The sequence below is a fragment of the Ptiloglossa arizonensis genome, chromosome 2, assembly GCF_051014685.1.
Source record: "Ptiloglossa arizonensis isolate GNS036 chromosome 2, iyPtiAriz1_principal, whole genome shotgun sequence".
NCBI classification, from domain to species: Eukaryota; Metazoa; Arthropoda; class Insecta; order Hymenoptera; family Colletidae; genus Ptiloglossa; species Ptiloglossa arizonensis.
In genome coordinates this window covers 32,990,468-33,012,408 of record NC_135049.1, presented here as the reverse complement: position 1 = coordinate 33,012,408, position 21,941 = coordinate 32,990,468, and the positions used below count along the sequence as shown (strand labels likewise).

The 21,941-nt window shown below is 58.9% G+C and overlaps 1 protein-coding gene and 1 non-coding gene across 2 annotated transcripts in view; both read right to left on the bottom strand.

Annotated features, from left to right (window-relative positions):
- Tyn (trynity) overlaps positions 1 to 21,941 on the bottom strand; it is a 93,721-nt gene that overhangs the window by 39,406 nt on the left and 32,374 nt on the right. The window lies entirely within an intron of this gene.
- Positions 18,630 to 18,712, bottom strand: Trnal-cag (transfer RNA leucine (anticodon CAG)). The gene has a single exon. It is a non-coding gene; the product is annotated as a tRNA-Leu (tRNA).

The following is a 21,941-nucleotide window of genomic DNA, read 5'->3' as shown; positions in this document are numbered from 1 at the left end:
CGCGGTCTCGTCTCGTCTCGTCTCGTCTCGTCTCGTTCGTCGGTGTAAACGACCTTGGCCGTTCTCCGGGACTCGAGCGCCCGTCTCGAAGAAAGTCGAATCTCGCGGGAAACGGTCCTCGAAGTCGCCGCGCTCCGTGCCAATTATCGATCTCGAGAACGGCCGCTTCCATTTAACGGGGAACCGATCCTCCTCCGGACCGCCCCTCCCTCGCGCGATGTAAACGACCTCGAGTCGTTGCTCGAACCCTCCCCCTTGGCGCGCGACGTTTTCCGCTCGATTACCAACGGGACGCGTCAACGATATCCGGAGATGTCTTCGTTTTCGGTATCTTTCGACGAGTATTAAAACCGACTCTCTTCTCGTCGAGGACGCGGACGCGATAGGAGGCGTCCGCTCGCTCGAACGCGTACGCTCCGTGGTCGAGACCTTTCGTCGCCGCCGAAAACCGGGAAACGGTCCCGCTACGCGTTTACGACCAACGGACGGAACGTTCCGCGTGCATTCTCGCTCGTCGACTTCCTCGACCTCGTGGCCGACCGAAGCAGCTTCGATTCGTCCTAGGATAACGTTGCCCGGAACGGGAACACCCGGCCGAGTTCGCGAGAGAAAGCGGAGCATCGATCGCCGCGAAAATCGAGCGGATCGCGTGCTCGCCGGACGGTATTCGAAACGCGCGGCGACCAACGCTCCCTCGATATTCAGAGACATTGTTCATGCGCGAGAACGCTCCGTAAAATCGAACGCCCGATCGTCGATCGGGGAAGCGGTATTCGCGGTAACCGCTCGTTGGACAGACTGGATTCTTCGAAGGAGCGCAAGGTACACGCGCGTGCTCGAGCGGAAAAATACGGTTCGCAGGTGTCCGAGTCGCGAAACGTTTTCCTCGATACTCGGCGGTGTTTCGAGGAACGGAGGGAACGTTCGAACCTGCAGCATCCGCGTTCGTACGGTCGATACCGCTTCCGGCTCGAGCGACGCGAACCGTAAGAATTCCCGAGCGGAGAAATTCTCTTGCTCGCGAGCGAGGAGGAATATTCGATTTCTTTCCGAAAACGGGCAGAGACTCGCGAGGACGGTTTCGCGGTTTTCGAAGCTCGTCGGACGAATCTTCGTTAATTTACGAGGCGATACCCGGTCGACCTTCCGGTACGTGGTCGGCCATTAACGCGGACGAACGCGCGTAAGAAGAAGAGGAGGAGGAGGAGGAGGAGGAGGTGTACGCGGTGAGGCGCGTGCTCACCGGTTGGTCGCGTCGTCGCGTCGTCGCGTCGTCGCGTCGTCGCGTCGTCCCGTCGTCCCGTCGTCGCGTCCTCTCGGTGGCTCGTTAACGCGTCTCGCCCTCGGGGTTTCGTCGAACAACGCGAGTCGAATCGGAATCTGCCGAGTTTATTAAAATTCTAGGCGCGAAGCCGCCGAGTCTGGAAGGAATTGCGAACCGTATCGAGTCGGAGGGACGGTTCGGTCTTCGGTCGTCCGTGTTCCCCGCGTCGGCTCGCGTCCGGTAGATTATCCCTTCGGTTTCCAGCCGCGGTAATTTTTCTTCCCGCGCGTTTCGCACGGCATTCTTTCTTCCTCGGGTTTCACCGCGAAGATTCCCGGCCGTCGTTTTATCTTCCCGAGCGACGTCCGAACGCTCGACGATATTTCAACGTCGCGTTCCTCGACGACCGGACGACGCTCGTCGTAGCTCGCGACTCGCCACGGCGCACCTTTTCCACCGCTCGAGTACGGGACGCGTCGGATCGCTGGGAACCACCGACGCTCGATCGGGGGACTCGCGGACGCTCTCGAGCGGGACGCGTCCTCGGCGTCTCGAGCTTCGACGCCGCACGAACGTCCAGCGAGCGCCACGACTCCGTTCCCGACCGTCGACCGACCAAAGGGGAACCGAATTTCGGTACGAAGATAAACTACCGAAGAACTCGGAGCGCGGCGAATCGGGCGCGTAATCGCGATATTTCACGGTGAGTCCGGCGTCGGCGAGCGTCCCGCGCCCACCGATCGTCCGTAGCGCGCGTTCGCGCGGCGTTTAAACGCGCAAAAACCGAAACATCGAGCGGAACGCGGTCGTCCGGTGGCGCGAGCGCAAAGATCGATTCGTACTAGAACCTTGGAATTCCCTCGTCTCGAGCGGAGCTTTTTCTCCCGGCCGAGAACTCGAAACGCCGCGGCGTTCACGGTGGATCAGACGTTTGAATCGCGAATCGCGACGCGAGCACCCTGCCGACGCCCCGTATCGGCCGCGAGTAATTTCGAATTTACGAACCGAGCCCGGTCTCGCGACGCTCGCGTTCGATCGTTCGCGAGGATCTCTGCCGAGTCGACCTCGAATCGATCCGAAAAGAGGCGGAGAATTCTCCACGCGAGGGCGATGCTTCGACGAGTTTATCGACTGCGAAGCGAGCGAGCGATTTCCCAGACCGGGATCGGAAGCTACGGTCGCTCCGGTATCGCGGACTATTAACGGATTCCTCCTCGGCGAAGCTCGATACCCGAACGATCGTTCGCAACGTGCCATTAGGAGCGACCGACCGGTTGCGTAATTTTTCTCCTCGGTGTAAGAAGAGCCGCGGACCGACTCCTCGATTTGTTCTCGTTTCGTTAATAGGCCGTAATAAAGCGAAGATCCGTTCGCATCCTCGTTCGGCCGGTGATTCGCGATTCGCGATCCGCGATCCGCGATCCGCGGTCCGCGATTCGCGGGGATGTGCTCGATGGCGTCGAGGTAACTGTACCGCGATCAACGCCGTTCCGCGTAACAACGTCCGAGAGAGCCTCCGGTCTCGATGCCTCGGCTGGATAGGTCTTTGGTGATCGTTTTGTCGACCGCGACCAGGCTGCGATTAGGTCCGCCGGCTGCGATCGGTACCACCTACCGGGCTGAGATATTGCCGAGCACGGGGAACACGTTCGCCGTTGGTTTTTTGCGCCCGGACGAAAGCCGCGTCGACGGCCTCGCCGAGATCGGGGCTTCCGAGACCGGACGCGTTTTCGATTCTACCCTCCTGCACGGTGGCTCGGTCACGACCGATCGATTTCGAGTTATCTCGAACCGAGCGAGCCACGAATACCGTTCGAACGCGAGCGAGCGAGCGAGCGAAACGTACGCTTCCAGGCACCCCTTTCGAGAGCTCGCCGTCGGGAATCGAGCAACTCGAGCCGAACGAGATCGCTCTTTCCTCGGCGGCGCTCAATCGCGGAGATCCGCGCTCGTTCCCGATAATTGCGTAATTTATCGCGCGGTCGTTTCGTCGGCGAGGTTCGCGATTTATCGCGCGTCCAACGGCTGCGGGGCGCCGAAGAAAATGCCCCCAGAGAGGCGCGCGCGACCTCCTTCTCGCGGATTATCGACCATCGAGGCGACTCGAGCGGCTTCCTTCCGCGGATTCCAGCCCGATGGTTCCCGTTCGAAGGATCGATGATCGGTGATTTGTTTGGGGAACGGGCAGGTCGTTTCTCCATCGGAGCGCGGTCCTCGGTTCGTTGGCTCGGAAACCGAACGATCGACGACGCCCGCGAGACTCTCGCCGATCGTCCTCCTCGCCTCGAGCGATCCTCGCCTCAAGGTCGCGAGTATTCGTCGACCGCGCGGAGATCGGCGAATCGGGACGAGCTCGGTCGAGCGTGCCGAGCGACGCGGAACCCCGATCGATATCGGACGTCCGATTTCGCTGGCCCCGATAAATCGCTCCCCGGTAGCCGCGATAACGCTCGACTCGCCAACGGTAGCGCCCGATCCCCGATACCGCGAATCGCTCCCGCTGGATCGACGATCGTTCACCCCCACCTTCCTCGCCGCGCGAGAGAAACGCGCTTTCGACAATTTATTCGCCTCGAAAAGACCCCGTCGAGACCTTCCTCCGATTCGCCTCTCGTCGATCGGACCGACGTCAAAGGAAACGGCCTCGAACGCTCGCTCTCTTTCCGCTCGTCCGTCGTTGAAATGGTAACGGAGTTCTCGTCGCGTTGGTCTAAATCGTGGACAAAAAATGAACGAGGGAAGAGAGGGGCGCTACGGGCGAAATTCCGAGCCGAACGGACGTTGCGGTCGAGGTTTTTATCGCCCGGCGAACTCGAAGGATTCGTTCCCGGTAGGTGTCTCTCGGTGGTCGGAACGCGTTCGACGACGCGTCGCGCGTCGATGCATCGGGCCCGAAACAATTAGCGTCGGGGAAGATCCTCTCGGGTAGTCGTTCCGGAGCGAGAAAATCGACGATCGCTCGTTCGAGACCGCCGTCTCTCCCTCGTTTCCACGGACCGCCGACAAGGTTGCGCGACGGTTGGCAATTTACGGAGGAAAAGGGCGTCGTTTTCAGCTACCGATTACGCGCTCGGAGCGCGCCTCGCGTGCCGACCGACGAGATTCCTCCGCTCGCGGGAAGCTATAAACGCGTAACGCGGCGCTTCCCTCGAGACGGTTTCGATATTCGGCACGAGAACGTCTCGTGATTACCCGGTTGAGCGCGTTTCTGTCGCCCCGGACGAGAAATTGTAATCGTTCGGGGTGATTTTTCTCTCGCTACCGAGGCACGGAACGAGAAGAGAGTCGACGATCTCGAGGAGAGGAGGGCATCGTGGATCGGGCAACGATCGCGGAACGATCGCGAGGCGCCGTCGTTCGGTCCCGAGAGGTATCTCGGTGGTAACGGAGCTCGATGCGCGCGTAAAGGTCGTTAATTCGATCGAGCGCGTCCACGCGGATTCGAGACAGACGACGTAGGTACTCCGGTGGCCCTCGGCGATCGCCGATAGAGCCCTCGTGATCGCGGTCGATCGATTCTTTCCGCTCGATTACGAGGCGAGCCTCGTTTTCGCGTCGAACGGGGAAAAGAGGAAAAGAGAGAAACTTGATTTCGACCTGGTAGCGAGGTCGTCTCGCGTCGACGGTGGTCTTCGAACGCAACGTTTCGACGGTTAGGTGTTCCTCGATGCGCGCAAAATGTCCTACGATTCAATTATCGATCGCGATTACCGGTAATCGTCGACGTCCTCCCGAGTTACGGATCGGGGTAATCTTTATCGCGAGGATCGCTCGTTCGGGCTGCGGTCCGCTCTCGTGCTCGTCGGCGTACCTTCGCGTAACCTGCTCGCGCAATTACGACGCGTCCGTTAACGAGCTTTCCCCGGAAGGAGGAGAGGGCGGAGAAGAGGGGAGCGAAAAAAGGAGCGACGGAAACCGCGGTTGGAGCGCCCCGTAATTATTCGTTCGTTAGCATCGCATCGCATCGGGACGGCGGCATTCGGGGTTGGATAACGATCCCGGTTCCTCGATCGGTGGAGTCGGGATTCGCGCATGCGCGGGGATAACTCGATCCGGTAACGACGGTATCGCGTAACGCCCGACCGTCTAAACTCGGTTCTTTCGCTCGATCGCCTCCGGTGGTTGCCGCGAGAGTCGATTTTCGAGACGCGGGCCACCACCGCGTCCTCGTCCTTCCGCCGCGCCGCGCCTCGAACCGCGAGATCCCCTCGCGAGCACGATTCACCGAGAAGACCCACCACCGCTCGCTCGGCTCCTGTCCCCCTCCCGCCCCTGGACGGGTTTATACCCGATCCTGAATTAAATTATTAGCCTCTCGGTTGGGTAACCGCGAGGGGCGCGAACGGTGGGAGGGTGGGAAAATTATGCGCGAGCTCCGAGGGCCCCGGTTAAGCGTCCGGCTAATGGACAGGTACATAATTTCACGGGGGTTCTTTCCGGCCATCGAGAGCCGCGCTCCGCGCCGGAACCTCGCTTCCACCGAGCGAAGATCTTCGATCTGAAATTAAATTACCGACCGAGTCTGCCCGCGAGCGTCTTCGAGCGCGTACACGAGAATCGGCCGAACGCCGCCCGACGATTATTTTCAACCGCTGTCGCGCCACCGGTGCGTCCCGTCGATTTCGTTTGTTTACGAGCCAACGGGGAACGGGGTTCGCCGTCCTCCCCCGTAACCCCCTCCTTCCTTCCTTGCACCCACGGCCAGGGTGGTTCCGAGGTTTCGCGAGCGGAAACCTCTGAGGCGAGAGCGGTTCCGAGGACGTCGATGGAATCCTCGCGAGGAGCGAAACCCAAACACGGCGCGCGTTCCGCGATTTCGTATTTATACGCTATAAGTCGACGCACGATTTTTTCAACGGCCATTATATATGTCCGTATATCCCGCGCGGCGTTATTAGCGGAGCTATCCGCTCGAGCATCTATGGAGCGGGAACATTTTCTGCGGGACCTGTCAATTATACAGATTTATGACGGCTCCCTCCATCTTTTCTCCTCGCCGCGTACGGTTCGCCGGCCGCTGCTATCCCCGCCGCGTTTTCCACGAATACACCCACGACGCCCACGTACGCGAGCGCGGCCGCGGCCGCGACCGCGACCGCGACCGCGTGCGCCACCGCGACCAAGACCACGACCACGACCGCGACCAAGACCGCGACCGCGACAGCGGAGGAGAACCTCGCGACGTCTCGCGCGGGAAGAAGAATGTCGCTCGGACCGAGCGACGATCGCCGATCGATGAATTTTCACGGAGGCGGTGCGCGCGCACCATGGGAACCGCTCTTTCCAGCACCTGGTTCGCGCGCTTCCGATTCTCGTTCCCGGAGACCTCTCGCGATCGTTCCACCGACCCGACCACCGGACGGTGCAATTTCCCCGATAACCCGTCCCACGCCCGACCAGCGACGATCACTTTGCGCGGAAATCTATTCGCGGCCGATAAACGCTCGATCTCGCGGAATTGAACGAATAAATTATCGAAAAATTCATCCGTGCCGTTCGAACGGCTCTTAAAAGTCGCCGAGACGGTAGTTTCGCGGAACGTTACGAAGGATCGGAGCCATCGCCGAGGGGTTTACGGGTGGATCGTAATTGAAACGCGATATAATCCTCGAGCGATCTCGAGCCCGTTGATGCGAACGTAACGCTCCGCGCGTAATCGAAACAGGTTCCTAGGAGGATCTCCGTCTTCGTCGCTCCGGTGCGCGACGCCGCGATTTCGAGCGAGGATCCTCGTCGGCTCTCCGATCGAGGAAGAAAATTTCCGACGCAACGAACATTGTCGTCGATGAAATACGCGCGAACGGCTCGAACCGAAGCGGACTCGATCGGCTCGCTAAACGGACCGCCGATTCGACGAAATTTATGTAGGATCGGTCGCGGGCCAAGGACAACCATTTATCTCGATTTCGATCGTTACGATACCGTTGGAGAACGACACCCTGTGCACGAGGCTCCGTGCAACGAGTCCGCCCGATCGCGCCGCACCGCGCCGCACCGCCGCGGAAAAAGGACGAGGGGACACGGAGGATGTTGCTTTTTATCGACCGATGACAAATCGATAATACTCACGGCATCTTGCGTTCGGACCGGTTCCACGGACGGGTCCCTCTCTTCTCTCTCCGTTTAATTAATTCCCTCGGCCGCGATCCGTTCGAGACGACCGTTTCGATAAAGAACGTCCAACGCCGACGATCGCCCTTTCGCGAAATTTACCGTCTATACGTCTATCCGTCTATCCGTCGAACGGTCGAACGGTCGAACGTCCCCGCGTTATCGACGAATCCTCTTCGTTCGATCGGGAGAACGATCGCGCGATGCGGTCGTTCGATCGAATTTACCTCAACGGGGAATAACTCTGGGTAAACGCGCGCGGGATAAAGCGCGCGGCCGTTATAATTTTACGCCGCTCGGAAACCAGTCGAGGTAATTGCAACGTTTCCGAAGAACCGGCAGGCCGCGATCCTCGAGGTTCCTGTAAACGCGGAATGGAAGCCGCTCGAGCCGAACGCCGATGTCTCGGCGCTCGAAATAAAATTCAGCGATCCTCGTCGGATAACGACGGTTCAAGGCCGCGGCGTTCGAACGATCGATCGGACCGACCCGAGCCACCGGACGGACGGTCCCGAAGCGATCGGTATTTCGCGCGCCGCGTCGTTCGGGAACGAAGAGCGGGTTCGGCCAGGAGTAGGTGACCTCGAAGGATGTGGATCTTGGCCGAAGTAACAGTACCGAGGTTCTCGGGGACGCTCGAAGCCTCTCCTGCGACGGCAGGTGTTGGACGTCACGCCGTCGCCAATTATTATCCTTCGATCGAGCCGTTCTTTTTCGCGCGGGGCCTCGATCGCGAGCAGAGGGAACGGGTCGCCGCGGAGCGAGCGCGTTCCACTCCTCTCCGTTCCACGATCGATAAATTACTCTCGCCTCGAGTTTTTAAAATAGGCACGAAGACCGCGCGGAATCCCTCCTCGAAGACGGCCGTTCGATTCCCCTAGGAGGTTTCCGCGATCTTCCCGCTCGATTCGGTAAGAGATCCGTCCTCCCGATCGCCGATTATCCTGCCAACTGTCCTCGCGCCGATACACCTCGCCGCGGTAAGTCCGTTGAAGGAAAAAAAAAACGAAGGGAAAAAATGAAACGATTTGTAAGAGCTTTTGTTCGACGGAGCGAGCGATTTATCGGCTTTTTGTTCGCGGGTTCGTTCCTAGGAGCGTCCGCGCGCGCTCCGCTCGAGAGGGTGTCTAGGATGGAAAGGCAAAAATCGATCGGGCGACTGTCGCCTCTAAAGGTACGCCCGGTTACGGTTCCAGCATCGGAGAGAGAGAAACGTAGAAGGAGCGAGAGAGAGGGGTGGACCTTGTACGGCGCAAGAGAGCCCGACCGCCGTCGCGGCGCGCCTTTGAACGAGTTCGACGCCGGCGTAAGAAAGCGCGACGGCCGAGAGGAGGTAAGGAGAGCGAGCCGAACTACCTCGTTGCGCGCACCGAACGATTCGGTAACACCGCGAGCGCGTTGGCCTTCGATATCAAGGGTAACGATGCACCGTGCGGCCGCGCAGCTCGCGTCTCCACGGTTTACGAGGCGATTCGACGCAACCGTGCTCGACCATTTTGCAAATGACGCTGCAATACGGGACCCGGTATCGAGTTTGGCCGCAATCTCGTAGCCGCGATTCCGCGACGATTACGCGGGACCATCTGTCGCGAGTCTTTCCACCGACGTAAGCGAGACTACTACCGACCTTAACGGAAAAAACCCGCGCGCACAAATACCCGCAAATCGCGTAACGCGCGAGAACCCGCCGAGTAACGTCCAACGGCTCCAGCGCGAAACACCGTACAAATTCGATATTCCCGAGATACGTCGATTTTAATTTCTAATCTCGTGTGACTTTCCCGACACAGTGACTTCTTTTTTTACGACCGGTTCGCGGAAGCCGAGCGCATTGTTCCCGACGAAACGCGTTCCTCGAACGCGGATTTTTCATTTCCATTGAATCCCGCATAAATTTCATCGTGGAAAATAACATCGATTCGAGTACTCCGATTCGAAGTTTAGGATCGCACAGGTGGTCGAAACGGATGGTTATCGGGTCGCGGGAAACGCCATTGTTCGAGCGGCCCGAGTCCCGTACCCGATCTCGAGCCAACGTCCTTGACGATCCGCTCCCAAGAGCACCCCTCGATTTCCGTCCTTGGACGGAATGCTCCTCCGAGGAGACGAATTTGCATCGCGATCGCGGCACCGGTAATTAGCCGGAGCGTAGATTCCGAGATCCCGAGCAGCGCGTGCGCGAAATCGCGATCTCGAGCCGATCGTATCGAAAACGCGAGGAGCGAGTTTCGCGACGATCCGACCCCTTTGACGAGTTCTTCTCGGGCGTTCGAGTCGACGATCGGATGCGAAAGAAATCGACCGGACGATTACACGGTGAGAGGAGCCCAAAAGGAAGTGGAAATTCGAGGTATTCGGGGAGCGACCTACGAGGTCGTGGCTCCGTTTCGTCCGCCGCGGTTCGTCGGATCCGGACAATGGCTCGCGGAAATTGCGAGGCGCCGTATTTCCCAGGTTCGAAAACGAGAGAAAACGATCCAACGGAAGAACAAGCGTAACGCGGATAACCGCGCGAAATTGCGAAATCGAGCCGGCTTCTCAAACTTCCGAGTTTAATTGTTTTTTAAAGCGCGGGAAGTTAAACGAACAGTCGGGAACAGTCGATGGAAGCCACGAAAACTCAAATTGGAGCTCGTCCCTGATTGAACGCACGGTTCCCGACGCGGACGCGGCTACTCGACGCGTTCCGCGCGGTTAAAATAATTTCCTCGTTTTCCAACGTATCGTCGCCCATGCGTTCGGCATAGATTCCACGGAGCACTCGGTGGAAAAATCGTGATAAATTTATTCCACCGGATGGATACTTTCCCAACGGAAACGATCCTTTGAACGGTCGGGCAGACCTCCGATCGGCGACGTTCCATCGCGACCTACCCGCGCGTTCGACTCTCCGTGCCGCGAAACGTCGCGAATCGAACTCTCCGGGCGTTGAAATCTCGCGGACGCGGCCGCTCCGAGACCCGTACGGTCTTCGTTGCGCCACCGTCGCGAGAAAAGGTCCTCCGTCGATACCCGGTCCTCCGAAACTTTCGAGCACCCTTTCATCTTCGCAAGGGGCGAATAGATCTTCGACGATAAACGGTACAACGTTCGAAGAGGCGAGCTTTGCTCTTGCGAAGCTCGAAGAGCGTTGAAAACTTTTGACCGGCAGTGTACGTTGCACCTCGATAATTCTACGCTCGCGAACGATTCGCCACGAGCCAAGTTCGAAAACAGTTATCCACAATTATCCGCGCGAGGAACGCAAAGTCGTCGTAGAGGGATTAGGCGCGTCATCCTGGCGAATCGACGAACTCCGATGCGACGACGTAACAGTAGTGCATTCTGGCGCGCGAGTCGAGGCTCGCTCGCTCGCTCGCTCGCTCGCTCGCGATCCCACGCGACGAGCGGACTCTCGAACGAGACGCGTTCGTTGATCGAGTCGACGCGTGCTCGCGCGGTCGACGACGACCACGACGAGCGAAGAAGTTTCGTTCTTTTGTCCATCGGGGTGGTCGAGAGATCGATCGGCTCCGATTCTTTCCTCGGAATCGTCGATTCGTTGCTCGAAGGTTCGGCCGGCGGTGATTCCATCGGGCATCGGAGACGCGATTACGGTGGGCGGTCCACGGTCGGCCATTGTGTCGTCCAATTGTTGGCGAAGACTCGCGCTCGCGAGGGGAGAGGGTGGGTTTCGAGGGACGAAACGATCGCGGGGATTCTTCGGAGGATCGCGAGGCTGCAACGCGGATATTACACGGACGATTAATTGCTCGCGGCCGATGCGCGCTCGGCGAGCACCAAGAGAACCCGGCGTCGTTCCGATCCGATGCTTTTACGGTTACTCTTTAGCCGGAAACCGAGACACCGTGGATTCGCGGACGCGCGTTTAATTCGCGCGTCGCGTTCTTTGTCCGAGCGGAAAGTTATCGAGGTATCCCGCCTCGTCCTATTCTCGCGCGTCGACGATAAACTCGCGTCGCGATGGAGTTTACGACTCGGTTCCTCGAGGATCGCGCTACCCGTGTTGCCGTAAACGCGATTCCGCGCGATTCCACGCGACTCCGCGCTCGGCTCGGCCGACGTCACCTTCCACGCTCGTTCCGACCAACTGTAAACCCAGGGAATATTATTCGCCGATCGGGACGATCCTCGGGAACCGGAGCGTTTATCCGAGATATTTACGAGCCCGGGATCGAGGTACGGGTAAACGCGGTCCGGTTTCGAGAATACATTTTTCGCGTTCGAAACCGTTCGCGATTTACGATCGTTTCAGCCACGCGTTCCGGTTCTTCGGCGACGATCGCTGGATTTTCCACTGGAACTGGATCCTCGGGCGCGGCGGTTGGCCGACCCGCGAGGTCGTTCCCGGGACGTCCCAAATAACGGAACGGCATTGGTCGTTTTTTCCCTTTTCGTTACTTCTCGATGGATTTATCTCGAAGGCCGTTATCGGAAAGTCCGCGTCCCGGTGCGGGAACTGGTGCTCTTCGCCGTCTTCCGATCGTCGAGTTGAGGATCGAGTAGGAATCTTCCGCGAGTTCTCCGGTCGAACGGTCGTAATGGAAAAAAGGGAAGAGGCCTCGATCGAGGTATTTTTTGTCGGTCGATTACGACGAAATTACGGCGGCTACTCGTTACGCGAGCAACGCGTTACGCGAATAATGGCCGGTGTTCGGTCGTAACGAAGCTCGAACATGCGTCCGAATGGAAGGCTCGGACGGCGCGCCCTCGGTGTGCAGCCACCGTGCAATCCATTAGTTTCTCGCGCGAACAGCCGCAAAAAGGCCGTGCAATATTTCAAGACGGGCCGGAGTTAACTGTACTCCCGTGGCTGACCGTGGCCGGTAGCAGGTGGAAATGATATCTCCGCTCCGTAAAAGCCTGCCCGCGAGGAGCCACCGCTCGAGCTCGACCTTTTTTGCGCGCGTTTCCTCGATGCCTCTAATTAAGATTTCAAGCGACCCGACCATTTTGTCGCTGGATTCCGCTCGCGACTCCTCGCCGGGATACCGATCGCCGATTTAATCGCGATCCGATTAATCGCTCCTTCCCTTTGCGCGACGAGGTTCTCGCGGCACAGGTAGGTAGGTAGGCAGGCAGGCAGGCAGGTAGGTAGGTAGGTAGGTAGGTAGGTTGGTAGGTGGGTAGGTAGCCAGGTTCCGCTCGATCTCTCGCTAATCGGCGAGCCGAGTTTCGACGAGTTTTCGAGCAACTCGCGACAAAGGAGGCCTCGGTTTTCCGAATCGAGGAGAAGAGGAGCCGAGGATCGCAACGGGGAACTTTTCGTCCTCGTTGAGACGCGGAAGGCAACGACCTCCTGCGTCTCCGATAACTAATAATTACGCGCGTTACTCGAAGAAGTCGATAAATAAAGGTCTGGAACCAGTAAACGTTTTTACCGGAGCTATCTATCGGTGGTTAACACGTGACCGTGTACCGTTGTCTACGTCACCACCGGACAGAGCTCTCGTCGTTTTGCCTATCCAGGGATTCGACGAGTTCCCATTGGCCGATCGAGACCGTAAATATGCAAATAATCGACCCGTCGATGAAACCGCGACGAGGTCGCGCGATCGCCGGTCTTTTTTCTCCTCGAAACGACGTCGTCTCGACCCCTCCACGCGACGACGAGCCACGCGCGCGTATTTAAGCGCATCGTCGAGGCGAACCGCGTCGTTGGACGAGAGGAACCGACCGTGGCGACTCGAGCTTTCGATCGCGGCGATGAAAAAATAGGGAAAAACCGGCAGGAAACCGGGCAAAGAGATACGCGCGGTTCGAGGAGACGCGAGTCGGCGCGACCGGGCGGGCAATTTTAGCGCGAGAGGTTAAACGTCGAGGTATTTATAGAAACGGACGATAAGGTCGGGCGAGGCGCGATGCGGTGCGATTGGGCGCGTCGTTTGCATCGTTCGAGGCGCGGGTCGCGCGGTTATCGCGGCTGGTAGCTGCAGGGACGGTTTTCTCACGTAGCCCGGGTGGTCGAAGGTGGGAAAAAAATACGGCACCGGACTCGTGGTTCGCGCGGATCGGAACGCCGGTTGGCACGTCGTTCGGTCCCGTGGATGCCGCGTAGGACGCCTCGAGCGTGACTCTCGAGGACGAGGAGGCGGAGCGGCGATCGCTCGGTACGTGTCGCGGGCCGACAATTAGAATACCCGTTCATGGGAAGAGGGCAACCGCGGTTTTGCAAAAACCGTGCGCGTGGACGGGCCGTGACGCGGATGCGTAACAGGTTTCGAAGCCGGAGTCGCGAGAGAAGCTCGCTCGGTGGTTTCGCGCGCCCGGAGGCTTCGTCGAGGCGCGGTGTTCGTCGTTCCGTCGGCGAGGAATCGGCCGTGGAAATCGAACGACGACCTCGGCGAGGGTCGCGCGCGCCTAACGGGACGGGAGGACGACGAGCTGGCTCGCCTCTCGATTCGAATTCGAAATTCTGGACGGAACGCTTTCGCGGAACCGCGTCGCTCGACGTCGCTCGACGATTATCGACGATCTCGCGATATCCGATTCCGACAAACGGGTGGAAAGCCGCCACGAGAAACCGTTGCCGACCATCGATGATTTTACGATACTCGAAGAATCTCGGGGTGTGCGCCGAAAGTACGCGGGCGTTCGGATAACCGTACGCTCGTCATTCCGCGTTTTCCGCGCGGGCGCCGCACCTTCGATCGACCGAGAATTCCACGGCAGCTCCGTTTAGCGGAGGAGACGAACACGAGGCGCGTGAGAACCTCGGGGACGACGTTTATCGCCGGGATCGTATTTCGAGCGAAACGTCGAACCTCGCGGTTACGATCGGTCCACGCGGCGTTATCGGGCCGGCAGCGAGGCTTCGACGGCGATCGTTTCGCTTTACGAGCCGCTCTTGAATTCGTAACGATTCCAAGGACACCCGGCGACGGGTTCTAGTCGCCGATCGGTCGGCGAATCTTCGCGATCGATGCTCGTCGAGGCGAGATGGGCAGGTTCGCGAGCAAACCGGGCCGGCCGTTTCTCAAATTACACGCCCGAGACTACGACGCGGTGAAAATGACGGACCGCGAGCGCCAGTTTTACGTCGTAATTCTGGACGCGTTTCCATCCGTCTCGGCGTCTCAATTTCCAACGAGGATAATTTCCTCGTCCGGTACGGGAGACGGTAGCATCGCTCTCCTTCGAGTACGCGTTTGCTTCGTTATCGCGATCCGAACCTTGATCGTTCGTATCGGTAAAATGGTTATCGCGAGGGAACGTTGTTGAACACTCGACCGGGTGAACGACGATATACCAACGCGTTTGACGACGATGATACCGTAAGACAGATCCAAGCGCGAAATTCCCAGGCGCCTCGCGCGATCTCGAAACCGATATCCCACCGTAAATTAGAAACCTCCGAAACTCTTCTCGGTCCGTCCATCGCATTCTCTTTCGGCGCATCGGCTGCGTTTCTGCCGTTAGTCCGTTGGCGGTAGGAGAAGCGCGACGCTCGCCTCGAGCGACTTTAACCGATCCGAGAATCCTCGAGGTTATGGTTTCGCGCGGGTGGATCCGTCGCGCGAACGATTCGGGGCTCCGGAGCCGACAGGGAAGCTGGTAGGCGCGTAGGATTCCGGGCGCGAATCGTTTCGTTGGAAAGACCGTTGCCGGGCGTCCCGTTACTCTTATTGCTCGTTATTACCGTTAATAATTCCGGTGCTTACCGGTCTGCGCAACGATTCACCGTTTCCGTTGCGGCGTTGCCCGCGGGATCGTCGATCCGATCGAAGAGGTCCCGATCCGATTCTTCGTCGCTCGTCTCGCGGTGGTCTTTCGGTACTGTTCTCGCGCACGTGGCGCGTGCCGGCCGGCGAGTGCACCGAACTCGCTCGTTCCGTTCTCGCGATCCATCCTTCGAGGATTCGAGGGTTTGGGAAACAGAGTTTCGGCCGTGGCAACCGCTCGAGAACCCCCGCCGTTTCGTTTCCTCCGTCTCGATCGCGGCCGATCCGCGACGCGTTCCATCGTCGGGCTCGCAACGGTACATCGTTCGAGGCGTTTCACGGTCCGAGGCGAATCGACGATACGATACTCGAAACCGTAAGAACCGGCGAGGGAAAAACGAGGCGAGACGAACGAGCCCGGCGCCGGCAACGCGATACGTCGTTGTCGGAAAGTTGCCGATCTATCGGCGCCCGATCACCGGACCTCGCGTTCGCGATACGGTGAGGACCGTTTCGTCCCTCGATCGAGCAACCGCGAGGCGCGAGACGTCTCGCGAGCGGACACGAGCGGACACGAGCGCGCGCGCCTCGCGAATTTGTACCGTCGCCGCGAGAACGCGGCTCGAACGAGCCGTCGGGAACAATGAGCCGATAAAACGATAACCGAGACGTCCCGTGCTCCGTTCTCCGTTTCCCCGTTCACCTCGCCGCGAACCGACTCGCTCGATTTGCACACAAAAGCGTAGGCGGCATTGTTCCCGTTCCGAGTCCCGCGGTTCGGACTCGTTCGTTCCGTCGAGTCCGCGTGGCCCAATTAATTCCCAGAATTACGCGTCGAAGGTAACAAAAATCACCGAACGAGCGTTTCTCTCGGCGATTCTCGCAGTCCGCGGAAACGCGATTATCGAGCGAGACGAGGGGAAACGTACGGCCCCGCGGTGACTCCGCGGAAGCCGACATCGGGCTCCGCGTTGCGTAGCTACGTCCCGCTTGGAAACTCGTTGCACGAGGGGCCGTATAAACACTGGATTTATCGTTAACAACGACTCGACGCCGCGGCGCTGCGCCGTGGCAATCGCCGCGCGACGATCAAGATCGATGCGCGATACCTCCGAGCGCGGATTGTTTACACGCCGGGAGCGCACGATTCCGCGGGTTTCGCAGCATCTGGCGCGAAAGGTAGCGGTTCCGCGCGAGCCGGCTTCCGCGGCCGCGAGGACCCAATTTCCTCGTAGCGCCTCCGAGTCGCTCGTCGAACGTCGTTGAACGACTTCGCGTCGACGAGGGTTTATCGAGAAAGGGACGGAGGCGGTTTCTTTTTCCGCGCGCTCGCGATCCAGGCGTTGTCGTCGAACGGGAATCCTTCGACGAGATAAGAGTAAACGCAACGCAAAGGGAATAAGGAGAAGAGAGGTATCGGGGAACGGAAATGCGCGTACACGCGTGCAAGGTAGAAAAAACGGATACGCCTGGAAGCGTAGCGCTCGCGCGGACCGATAGCGAAATTGCGTTCGCCTCGGCGCTCCGGTTCGTTCGAACGCCTTCGCGAACGGACGCTCCGGGAGATCGATATCGAAATTGCGTTCCCCTCGTTCCCGTGGATACTGTAAGCCGATAAATCGGAGAGTTCTCGCGCGTACCGATCGAACGAGATCGATATCCGGGGAGGACGCGTCGGCTCGGCAGGATCGACTCGAACGGGAGCCAAGGCGCTCGCGTGGATAAAATTCGAGGCGAAAGGAGAGGAGGGGTCGCGCGTCTCGGAGACCATATGGCGCGAGGTGCCGTAGCGGTCCACGGCTCGCGCGCGCTACCGATCGTTTCGGTATCGGGATTCCGTTTCGAGGGGACCTACTTTCGTTCGTCGGCTCGAGTCGTTCGATCGAATTCCATCGGCACGGAGCGAGCTCGACCTCCGCGGAACCAACGGCGGAAATTGCCTCGGAAGCGATCGATCTCGCGAACCTCCGGGGAAAAGAAGCCCGAACGTTCTACGGGGGGATCCTCGAACCGCTCCTAGACTCCTCTTGTTCCCGACCGGATCGGGGGGAGCGATCCCACGTAAACGAGCAAACGTTCTCACGATTACGCGCAACGAGGAAACGAACCCAAAGCGGATCGAGACGACGCTCGCCTCGGCGTCTCGGCGCAACGCGCCTCCATGGGAACGCGTATCCTCGGTTTTTTACGGAGCAACGGACGATCGGCCGCGTTTCCTCGGGGCGAGGAATCGTCCGGGGTCGGTGATTCGGCGACGATTTCCCCGAAAGTGGTGTATCTCGTTCTACGCGAGGGATGCGGGATTTCGCCGTATCGATCGCGGCTCGTCGCGGTCGAACGACTTCGAGACACCCGGCCGATATCCCGGTAACCCGATTGACCGTTTTCAACGCATCGCTGCGGTCGGGGAATATTAATCGCGCGCGTTCAGCGGCCGTACGTGCCGCGTAAGTAGGTTCCTCGGTGTTTGTTATCGCGGAGGCTTTCGACGCCGGCAACGGCACGAATAATTTCGCGCGATAATCGTCCTCGGGCCTCGTACCGGTTACGAGCGCGGCACGAAACGCGACTCGAGGAGCCGCGAACGCAGCCGCCGATACGGCGACGCCGGAGACCGCGTTCCGGTATCGCGGAGAAAAATTCCTTCGAAAGCGTTCCGCGCGCGCGGTGGTTCGCGTCGACGGTATCGCGAGCCGCGAACGAAACACGACGAGACGACGAGACGACGACTCGAGGCTCGTTAATGGGTTGGGTGCCCGTTGGGCTCCATATGGCGCGCGATCCTCGCGGGACTAACCGAGGATTCGACGCGCAACCGGGCGTTTAGCTCGTACGCGCTGCGGTGACCCGAATAAGCCTCTCTCGGGAGGATTTCCGCGGCGTCACGAGACCGATCGAGCGCTTCGCGGCGATAACGAGTTCCTCGACGATTACGGCAACGGTCCGACGCGACCCGACTGCGAACACCACCGGGGCCCGGTTATTTTAGAGTCCTCGAGTTATTTCGGTCGATGCTCTTCCTACGCGTTCCCCTTCGAGGACGCGCCGAGTTCTCGAACTTGACCGGAGAACCTCGCGAACGAGACAACCTTGCCGATCGTTACCGTTACCCGTCGAGGCGACGCGAACCGAACCGAAACCTCTCCTCCGCTCGAAACTGATTACGCCCGTTCAACGCACCCGATCGAATCGGCGGTCCCCTCCCGGCGAGACGGTTTATCCTCTTCCGTGGGAAAGCGCCCGTAACAGGGTTCTCGATCCTCGATTCGGTAAGAGCCCGACGAGACGCGCCGTTTTCGCCACTCGCCCGGAGACAGACGATAGCTATCGTTCCGCCTCGACGATCGCCGGGATCCCACCGGAGGAGGATCGACTTTTAGAAGCGTTTCGGTGCGATCGATCGCGACCCTTCCGCTTCGAACGCGATCCAACGAGGCGTCTCGAAGTAATCGCTCGCTTCGACCGACGAGGAGACCGACTCGAATTATTCGAGAACGTCGACGCGAACGTTTTCTCGCGAAATTCGTGCTCGATTACGGCACGTTCGTCGACGTTTCGAACGGAAAACGCGACCGAGGAAAAAAAAAAAGATTTGTCAGAAGTGGGATTCGAACCCACGCCCACAGAGTGGACTGCGACCTGAACGCAGCGCCTTAGACCGCTCGGCCATCCTGACTCGTAACAGTGTTTCCGAAACCGTGTACAAGTGTCCGAACGACGATCTATATTTGGACGCGAATCGTTGCACCGGCGTCGATCGACCGCGACGCTCGTCTCGATGATCCACGAGGCGCGAAAATTCAAACGGGAGACGGACGACGCGTTCGTGGACGAATCGACTCTGTCGCGCATTCGGCGATTCTCGAGTCACCGTTAGGGGGTACGCGGAAAAACTAACGAGATTTCCTTTCTCCTCCCACGATCCAGCGAAGGGAGAAGAATCGCTCGAGTCTCGAACGCCCTTTCTTAAATACGAATTCCGATGCGACATACGGATCCGTTTCTTCGTTCGCGCTCGAGGTTTCAAATATCGCGCCAGCTAAGAAGCAGACCTATTAGTTACCTATCGTCCAACGAGGAAAGGTTTTTGGTCGCGTCGAGTACCTACCTCCTCGTCGTTCGTTTCGAAGATACGAGCAGTTGGGAGAAAGGAGAGCGTCCAGAAGCGCCGCGGAGCGACGTCGGCGAGCGTTGCGACGGCCGACGCGAGACGAACGCGGCCGGTAACCGCTCGAGCGGTATCGTTATTGTCGACCGTAGGACACCTCGACGAGAAGAATCCTTTCGCGATACCGCGAAAACGAAGAGATTCGGAAATCGTATTTCCGTCGATAGCCACAGCTTTCGCTTCCGCGCGCGGCCGAAAGTCGCCGTCTCGCGATCGAGCCGAATCTTTGATCCCCACGCGCCCGACCTCTCCCGTCGAAACTTCCCATTCGACGCGTTCTCGATCCTCTCGAGGACGAGTCGCGAGCATACGGAGAGGACGCGTTCGACGCGGAATTTTTCCAACTCGTCGAGGAAACGATACTCTGCGACGCAGACGAGATTCCGCTCGGAAGAAAAATGCTCCGCGCGCGACGCGTCTCTCGAAGAAAGCGTTATTTACGATCGTTCCGGGACGAGGCGCGCGACTCGACTGTTCCGGGTTTCGCGCGGTTCGAACGCGAACGGGACACGGTGGTTCGCGAGCGGAAAAATTGCGCGTCGTCCCGCGAAGCGATCCCTATCGTTCAAAGTTACGTTCCTCGTTCGTTTCCGCGCGACGGGACGCGCGCTTCGACGTCCACGGCGATTCCATTACTCGGAAACGCGAGCCGACCCGATAATTCGTCGAGCCGTTGTTCGATCGTCGAAGGCATTCTAGAAAGTCGCCCGTCCACCGTGGTACACTTGTCGGCTGACAATGCACCGCGTATTAACTGGAACTGGAACTCGGATGGAACGTGCCCTGGCATTCTGTCGTTGTCGTCGTCGTCGTCGTCGTCGTCGTTGTCGTTGTCTCGGACAGCTCGCGAAGAAACATCGTACGCGTCCGTCACTCTTCGACCCGTTCGATTCGGAGCCGAGGAATTCGACAGGCGCCGATCGAACGAAAACTGGTATCGAAACGCGGCGATATTTCGTAACGTTCGACGCAACTTTTCCAACGGGAACGTTGGTAAAACGCGATTTCTCGATCCACGGAGTCACTCCCGAGGCGGTCCTCGAGGAAACGTTCCTCCTCGTTTTCGACGCGAGAAAGAGCACGTTTTCGTCTCTGGCCGACGAAAAACGTTCCCTCCCGTCTCCGGTGCGTTTACCGTCGGCCATCGAGCGTCGAACCTTGCGGCTGCCGAACGAATAAATAATTAAATTGCTTTCTCGGGGTTTCGCGCGGCGGGAACGCGGTACCTTGGGGATCCGGCATCGGTTTCCCGAGCGGAGACCGGTCGTAACGTTTCGCGCGTGTGCACGTGTGCACGTGTGCGCTCGATCGCGTAGAAAGCACGGTTGCGCAACGCATAACCGGATCTCCTCGAGCGGCAGTTTCCGTGGCGGAGCGCCGACGAGGGACCAGGAAACAGAAGGACCGAACGCGAAATTCGGTGAAACTCGGAGCTTTCCGAGGAGTCGCGGGGACGCGTTGCGTAAACACCGAATAAAAGTGAAAACGCTCGACCGAGCGACGCCGCGCGACGCGTTCCAGTTGCGGCGGGCGTTAACCGGCGAAGGCCGACAGTTCGATCGACGATAACGCGAGATTTCGAGAGGACCGAGGTATCTCGTTCCTCGGCGAGGAAACGCGAGATACGGTATTCGGTAAAAGTAACAGCGAGTGCCCGTTCGGAGGGAACGAGGTCGACCGACGAGAAAACGTTTACCTCGCAATTGGCAGCATTGTCCGTATTAGCGACGATTCGCGAACGCGTTTCGCTGGTTCGTATCGTTGCAACGATTCGACCCTGAACTCGCGAAACTCAATCCGACCGTTCCGCGTTGCGTATCCGCTCGAGTCTTAGCGGCACCTTGAACGTCCATTATTTTTCCCCGTTCCGAGAAACGTTTCGCTCCGAAGAAATCGGAAGCGATTTCGTTCGAATCGAGAGAGCGCAACGCTCGACTTGGTTACGCGTTCCCCTTTGTGGATAAACGGCCGCGATGAAACGGTTCTGTTCGTTTGTTCGGCGAACGAAGAAGGATCGTTCGAACGTTTGCGTTTCGCTTCGGTCCAACCGTTCTCCCGGGAGCGCCGAACCGAAACAGGTGGCTGCTACCTTCGAACAGCGCGTTCGCGGAAAACGCGAACGGAACTCGTCTCGCGTTCTTTCCGGATTTGACAGTTTTTCCAAGAATCGCCGTGACCCCCCAACGGTGCACGCGTCGTTCCTCCGGTGAAAAGCGAGCGGTAAAACCGTGTATTTTACGGCCGGACGCGCTCCCGGAGAGAAAAGGAGAGAGAAAGGTGACGAGATCCGAGCGAAACTATCGCCACCGCGAGCTGACCTCTCTCCTTTTATCGTCGCCCTCCAACTGAATTACGAGTCCTTTGTTTTCTCGTCGGAAAAGCTGTCGTCGTCGTCGTCGTCGTCGTCGTTGTCGTCGTCGCAAAAATTTAGCTTCCGTCGATTTCTCGACCGTTGGCGACCTCCGAGGCTCTTTCCTCGGGACTTGGAGAAGATCGAGAGTCAACGATTCACTCGATGGAATTCTCGCTTTCGCGGCGAGAGCGATCGTATCGTCTTTCGCGACGTTCTCGTTCGAGACGAGCCCGTTACCGAACGAAATTACGCGAACGTCCGTCGAAGAAAGGACAGAATGGTACTCGGAACGACGAGCCGGTAACGCGAGCGATAATTTAGCTCGACGGCCCCCGCGCGCTTTCTCCGAACATTGTCAACGAAGGCAAAAGTATTCGCGAATCA